Genomic DNA, 7719 nt, shown 5'->3' with positions numbered 1-7719 from the left:
CACGTGCCCTGCACCTAATCAGTGCCCACGTCTCGGACACCTTACTTTGAACGAAGAGCCTGTAAGGCTGCCTGTAAGTCTGTTCTCGGGAGTTTCATTTACTCGGGTGGAGGCGCTTAACATTTAAGGCCATGACTGGTGCTCATGGCCGACACGGACAGAGGTGAGCAGAGGAAAGAGTAAGTGTTCCTTCTGGAGACTGCCGTAAATAACTTTCTTAAAAATTGGATTAGATTTGCTCATTAAAACAAAAACAAAAAATAATCCTGGGGGAGCGGGTAAAGGCAGTGTCAAATTTCAGCCCTGGCCAATCCAACGCTCAGACAGGATGTAGGAATACAAAGACTTAATAAAGCAACACAGGCCTTATTAACTGTGCGTCAGATGCCCCAGGAGCAGGGCCATGTGCTATCCGGAGACCGGCTTTTAGCAGCATTTCCGGCTCCTGCAGTGGGTGCCCCGGCTCCCTCCCCACTTCGCATTCGCACTGGCATTGCTCCAGAAGGCTTGATTCCTTTCTGCAGTTATTTGCTGAGGTTCCTCATATGGTGACCAGAAAGCCAGTACCCAGAGTAACAATTTAAACCCCAGGATCCTGTTGGTCCCGTACCATTACCCACCTGAACCCTTAAATGCAGCCTCACTTTGATAACCAGTAAAGTAAAGAATGCTTTTATTTCCCTTTTATGAACAGACTTGGTTGTTATTTGACTGGTTTTGCATTCTTTTTCGGTTGCATGTGATCCCAGCTCCGTGCCAGGGGTTCCCAGTAACTGGAGGGGTCCTCCAGCCACATGACGCCTTAGGTCGGAACTTCTGCGGATCAGGATCACTTGGCCAGAGCTGCACTGGACTGTCCTGGTCCAGGGATGGCCTGGCTCCCGACTTGGATCGGGAAGAGGGGCGGTTTGGGGGTCAACATATTTGTACTCGAACCTTCTCTCATCATCTTAGTCGTTGCTTCAAGTGAGAGCAACTCTCTCCATTTGGGGATCTGTGTGCCGGCTCGAAGCTTTGCTGGAAAACACAGTTCCTTCAGAAGGAGGATGCTCTCAGGCAGTCGTGCACCCGTACACAAGGGTACATCCCGAGAAACGCACCGTAAGGCAACTTCGTCACTCTGCAAACACCGCAGCGGGTGTTTCTGCGTGGTTAGGGGGTCTAGCCTACTGTGCGCCTCAGCTGTATGAGTTTATGGAAAAGTGCGATTAGAGTACGAGTTTATGTTGGTACAAAACATTTTTAAATCTATGCATAGTTTTCCATAATCCACGTCTTCCATGAGCTTTGTGAAGACTCCCCTGTGGTGGAATCTGTTGCTCCTAGGCTGTAAACCTGCTTGCAGTTACTGTTCTGAACAACGCAGGCGGCTGTAACCTTGACATCTGTGTAGCGACACATGTAAATGTAGAAAAGCATGGTCATAGCATGGAACACACACGTACAAATACAGACACAGAAGCACTTACCAAGAACACAGCTCGCAGGGCTGGACGTTTCTGTGGGTCGATGAGTGGTGACTGGGCACTCCCGCATCCCACTGTGGTCTTCATAAACTGCACACGTAAGCCACTAAAGTCATGTATTTTCAAAAAGGTAGTTTTTTTGTTTTGTTTTGTTTTTAGTTTTGTGTATGTGTGTGTGTGTGTGTGTGTGTGTGTGTGTGTTTGGTAAGAAATTAACCTTAACTCAATGTAGTTTTTCTTTTTTTTTAAATTTTACAAACTTTAATTTACATTGTACAACTACAAAAAGTCTTCTTTCATTTTTTAAGTTTTGTTTTTGTTTTTAGTAAGAGAAATAGAGACAGGTACCCTTGACAGGAATGTGCCAAACATCAATTCTTTCTCCTGCTCCCCAGGTGTGCAGGTGTGCCCAGAATGTCCCCCCTCCAGCCCCCAGGACCACAGGTGTGCAGGTGTGCCCAGCATGCTCACCCCAGCCCCCAGGCTCACAGGTGTGCAGGCGTGCCCAGCATGCTCCCCCCAGCCCCGAGGCTCACAGGTGTGCAGGTGTGCCCAGCATGCTCACCCCAGCCCCGAGGCTCACAGGTGTGCAGGTGTGCCCAGCATGCTCACCCCAGCCCCCAGGACCACAGGTGTGCAGGTGTGCCCAGCCTGTTCAGAATGTCTCAGGATCTGAACCAGGACTCCCATGCAGCCATAGCGTCACGTGGGGCACTGCCGTGTCTGGGCCCACTTTCTTCCTTTATGTCCATATTCTATGAGCTGTTTTCTATTTTGTAAATGTTAATTTGTTTTTTTCTTTTTGAACTTTTCTGTTAAAAACTAAGACATAAACACAGAGGCTAGCCTCGACCAGGGGAGGGTCAGGACTGGCGACATGGCCATCTCCCACCTCCCGTCCCCTCTCACTGGGAGGGCGGTGCTCAGCAAGGACAGGAGATCAAGTCCAGCACCGGAACGGAGGGCGCAGGCAGGAGCAGACGAGCTGAGACGGACGCGGCTGCAGAGTAGCACAGCCTCCTGTTTTTGCAGTGACCGTGGGTTTTATCAGCAGGAGCATGTTCTGAAGTCGGGGGATGAGAGTGAGTGAGCAGCTCAGTGCCGCCCTCCGCCACCTTCAGCAAGTGTGACTGCTGTCCGAAATGTTGAGGCTCTGTTGTCACACGGCAGGCCGGGCAGGCGGTTAGTTTGCACAAGGAGGTCACATGCAGCCGAGTGACGCAGGTCGCCAAGACCTACCTGTGGCTACACGAGGGGACGGGAGTGTGTCGGCTCCGTTGTAATTCTAGGGGCCACTGTCAGTGACCAGAAGGCGAGGACGCATGGCTGTCGGAATACGGTAATACAGTGACCTCCGGCAGAGCACTCCCCTAGAGGCAGGGACATACAGCAGTTACCCCAGGGGGAGATAAACTGACGGACAGTGGCAGGAGAGAGCACGAATCTCAGAAGTGCAGTCTTACTGCTGAATAGGCAGTCCAGTCTGTACGCTCCCTCCTTGGTGAACAGGGAAATCCACAGTGACCGTCAGATGCACTTGTTCTCCTGGACCGAGGTGCAGTGTAAATTGTGGGGACAACACCGGGGAGCAGTAAGCAGTCAGCAGCTCGCAGTCACTCCAGGCACAAAGGTCTCGCCGCCCCTGCCTCCCTCTGCAAACCCTGTGTGCCCCTCCAGTCGTCCTGGAGAAGCAGGCTAGGGCAGAAGGGAGGGAAGCCTCACTCTTCTTCCTGCTCCTCCCCTCCAATTCCTTTGTGGCCTCCACTCCCACCCCTTTACTGTCCTTCTCCAAGCATTTGTTTTGTCTAGCAAGGAGCTACAAAGGGTGTACAGCAAAGGAAGGCTTAAAAGTGCCTTTTGGTGACAGAGCCCACATGCCAGGGGGAGGCCAGCTGCTGCAGAGATCCCCCAGCTGCCCAGGGAAGCACATACCTGCATAATCGGGGCTAGATGAAAGTCAGCAGCTCCTTCCTTGCAGTGGGGGCTGCTGTGCTTGGGGTCAGAGCACGGGGAGGCCAAGGCCTATTAACCCCAGTTGTGATTGAGAGCCATGAAGACCTGTGCCCGGTCTGAGGGGCACGGGGATGAGCAGACCTGGAAGCTGTGGAGGGAGGCTGGCTGAACACGCCAGGTTTTCCTCCTAATCTTTTTGCTTTTGTTTTTTTAAAACGAGAATGTAATTTAAATAAAGGAAAACGAAAACTGATAATGAAACCAAAATTGTAGTCTCCCCATGCCATAACCTGGTGGCTACTGTGCAGCCACAGGAAGCTCATCTGAGGGTGTTCCGGCTGGACCAGGAAACAGGTTTGCACAGTGTGCTTGGCTCCAGCGTTTTCTCTGGGCTTGTCTGTTAACCTTTGTGCGTTCCAGACACACGTGTCCCTTTCAGAGTCTTCTGTTACTCAAGAGCACACATGGAACAAATACCCCATGAGGCCAGGTTTAACAAGGAAATGACATGGGAGGTAAAAAGTGTGAGTTAAAATGAAAAACACAGCAAAGCCTGCTGTTGACAGGTAGGGTGTAATGAAGGGATCTTTTAATGAGTGTCACTGTTTTTGTGTTTGTTTGGTTTTTTTGAGAGAGTTTTTTAGCTATTGGTCGTGTGCACTCACTGGAGAGACAGAGGGAGAAAACGAGAAATCAGCTCCTTCTCAGGATTTTGGGCACACGCACATGAGAGTTTCAAACCGCCCGGTCTAGGACTTGAACCGTGTTCGACCATGTTGGAGTCCAGCACCTTACCCACCACACCTGCTGGCTCCGCTGGGCGCCACTTTTCAGGTTATCACTTACAGGCGTTGTAGCCTTAACATATGAGGGGGTCTTCAACCAGTTCATGGAAAAGCATATTATAAAAGAAACTAAGCATGAATTTCACAAGTTTCTGCACCCGAATCACTTCATACTCTAATTCCATTTTTTCCAATAAGTTTTTGCAATCCCCTCATGCCTACCCTGTTGTACTTTCTTCCTAAGTAACTCTTGACGCGTCAGTCCTGTAAAAACGCTGGCCCCTGAGGACAGGCTCGGTAGGTTGACTGGGTCGTGGCCTCACCCTGACGCGCAGTTCCCGTGGCCGCGGCCCTGCAGTTTGTCACTGGGGGGTCACTCTTGGTGCAGGATGGCCAGATTCTCCACAGAGCAGACAGCACGCTCACTCCTGCAGTCCTCCTGCTCAAATCACGCTGCTTCTAGAGACAAAACTTCACCTCCGTTATTTAAGAAGTGACGAGTCTCTCCTCTGAGCTTCGATAGTCCCCTACCCTTTCTCAGATATAAAAATTTCCAAGTTAGTCTCATGGTCTGCAGTTGAGCAGTGCACAGAGGAGGCCAAATTTCACATGGTCAGTCATGGTTCAAATCCCAGCCCAGGGGACAGCATGTCAAGTCCATGTGTGTCCCTGCCCAGGACCCTAACGGGATGGAGAAATGGGGGAACAGATTGTGGTATGAGCGGCCCCATTGTGGGGTGCATGCTCTCTTATGCATACACACTATTAGTTTAAAAAAAAAATCTGAATCGTAGCTAAGTACAGTGAAGCCTAGATTATATTTTTATACTTTCTTTCTGTGAGTCTCATTTTAAAATGTGGTAACATCAGAATTTTATAATGCAGCCAGCAGGTGGTGTGGTGGTGGAGGCACTGGGCTATCACATGGCCAATGTGAAAATCATACCCAGGCACATGTGCATGCGTGCCCAAAATCCTGAGAGGGGGGATGGAGGAGGAGGGATTGTGGTGTGGCCGTCCCCCCAGGAGGGTGATTTCTCACTTTCCCTCACTCTTTCTCAGGTGAGCACATGCACTCTATGGCCAAACAAAACCAAACCAAACAAAAATTTCAATATTTATTTCTATGATTAACTAAAGTGACATTGCTGTGATGTGCATCAGCCTGCTCATGCTATATTCAGTATATATTGAGTTTCAATCAGATCAAACCTAGGTTATTTTTTTATTTCAATTGTCACTGGCTAGCTTCTCTATGTTCTACATTTGAAGAATTAATTTATTTAGGTTAAATGTATTTTTATAGGCTAGCATCACCTCGCTAGTGACCAAGAACCTATTGCTTCAATTTGTGAGATATTCCCACATCTTTCCCATTACCCAGTCTCTCTCATTCTTCATCCGTGGGTATGACTGGTATCGCTGCTCATCCTATGGCCGTATTTAGTAAGTTGGTAAATTTTTAAACAAGACAAAAGTGAAAATCCTGTAAGCTCTATGAACCTCCCAGCACTGACAATAAACTGAAAACGGAACAGTAAATACTTTGTGGTTGATGGTGAAAAAACAAATACAAAACCAAACAGCTGTTTTTGCACTGATGAGAAATGCGCATGTCAGGTTCGTCAGCCAGTAGGAGCGTGCAGGGCTCACGAGCCTCGGGACCACCGAGCACACGCGCCAACACGTGTAGCAGTTCACACTGAGGCCTCTAGTGTGCCCCTAGTGACGCAGTTCTCACCAGGCTGCCGAAGCTCAGACACGTCTGTCCTGTGGCCATGTCCCGTCTCCGGGAGCCTCCTGGAAGCCATCACCTGTCCTTGTGAAAGGCGTGGAACACTTCTGGGCCAGTCTATGTTTCTAACAAGGGGGAAAAATTTCAAATGATCACTTCTAGGAACTGTCATTTTATTGTTTAAATTGTCAATTTTTTTTTTTTTTAGGTTTTTCATCATAGGGTGTGTGCACTCACCAAAGAGAGACAGAGAGAGATCGTAAGAGATCGCTCCCAGGGAGATGATCATGCCGCAGTTCCTCCTCCATTCTCCTCTGGGGTTTTGGGCATGCATGCATACATGGCCAGCATGATTTCCAAGCTGCCAGGTCCAAGACTCGAACTGTGATTGTCCGTGTGGGAATCCAGACTCTTCACCAACTTGCTTCCTGCTGGCCCCAGTACTATGCGATTTTAATCAACTTGTATTAATTAACAACCGACTGAGTGTTAAATCGCTTACTGTTATTTGCAGACAGAAACAGGAAACGGGTACGTTGGGATTTCTAGCTGGACACATCTCATTACTTTGATCAGTCAAACTCTATTTTCTTAAGCCCCGTTCTCTGGTTGGTACGTCATACAGTTTAGTCATTTGGAGTCAGAGCAACTTCCGTGCTTTTCCCATGGCAGTTTACTGGAAATACGTCACTCCCATGGTCCAACAGTGTCACAGGAGTGTGGTTTCCAGCACCGTTTGCTCACCAAGCTCGCTCAGCCCGTTCGGGACAGAGATAGCCCCCCAGACCATGCCGGGCCCGGTGCACATTAATGTAAGCTTTCGTTTTTATATTAAACCTCATATATTTACTCAGGCATGTGTTTGCATGATATGTATGCCACTCTGCCACTCTGCGGGGCTGATACCCGCGAGCTGCCCGGGACACCGCACCAGAATCCCAGCCCTTCTCAGCAAACGCGTCCTTCCCACTGGGAGGAGTCCTCATCTTTTCCCCGGGTTTCGTCAGCCTCCAGCCTCCTCCATCTTCATTATATCTGACCTAAAGCTTTGGGGGTTCTTTCTCCTCAAATCCAAAGTTCCAGCCCCCCACTCGCACACTCACACACATTCATACACACTCGCACACACTTTCACACATACAGACTCACACTCACATACAGACTCACACCCACACACACTCATACACACATTCGTGCACACGTGCACACACACTCACATACAAACTCACACACTCATACACACATTCGTGCACACATGCACATACTTACTCACACACAGACTCACACACACTCATACATTCGTGCACACGTGCACACACACTCACATACGGACTCACACACACGCTCACGCACACATTCGTGCACACACTTACACACTCACATACAGACTCACACTCACACACTCATACACACATTCGTGCACACGCGCACACACTTACACACTCACACACAGACTCACACACATACACACACACGCCAACTATGCTCACTTAAACAAAAAAGAAAAGAGTTTAGAACCTGGAAGAACATAAAACCCGGTGAATCTGTATTTTCCTAAGGAAGAGGAAGGGCAGAAAGATAGATTTGAATACTTTTACTATTTATTCTACAACAGAAGAAAGACGAATCAGAAATTTAAGCCTGAATATACTTTTGGGGGAAATAATCTAATTTACACTCTGGAACACGTCCCATGGCAACCTTAGCTCAGTGCATCGCGTCTGTTCTAAGTTTTCATTTCTAGGTTAGACACCGTAGTGCTATTAGGTATTTCTGCATG

The 7719-nt window shown here is 48.7% G+C and overlaps 1 long non-coding RNA gene across 1 annotated transcript; it reads right to left on the bottom strand.

The window, feature by feature from the left end:
- Positions 1-1498: 1498 nt before the first annotated feature.
- LOC106736216 (uncharacterized) lies at positions 1499-3105 on the bottom strand. The gene is made up of 3 exons (XR_001371309.1): positions 2930-3105; positions 2706-2836; positions 1499-1572 (listed from the first exon to the last, which is right to left on the bottom strand). It is a non-coding gene; the product is annotated as an uncharacterized LOC106736216 (long non-coding RNA).
- Between the last annotated feature and the right edge of the window lie 4614 nt (positions 3106-7719).

Source organism: Tupaia chinensis, unplaced genomic scaffold (assembly GCF_000334495.1).
Source record: "Tupaia chinensis unplaced genomic scaffold, TupChi_1.0 Scaffold000695_1, whole genome shotgun sequence".
NCBI classification, from domain to species: domain Eukaryota; kingdom Metazoa; phylum Chordata; class Mammalia; order Scandentia; family Tupaiidae; genus Tupaia; species Tupaia belangeri.
The sequence above is the reverse complement of the archived record's forward strand: the minus strand, read 5'-3'. Positions and strand labels throughout refer to the sequence as shown.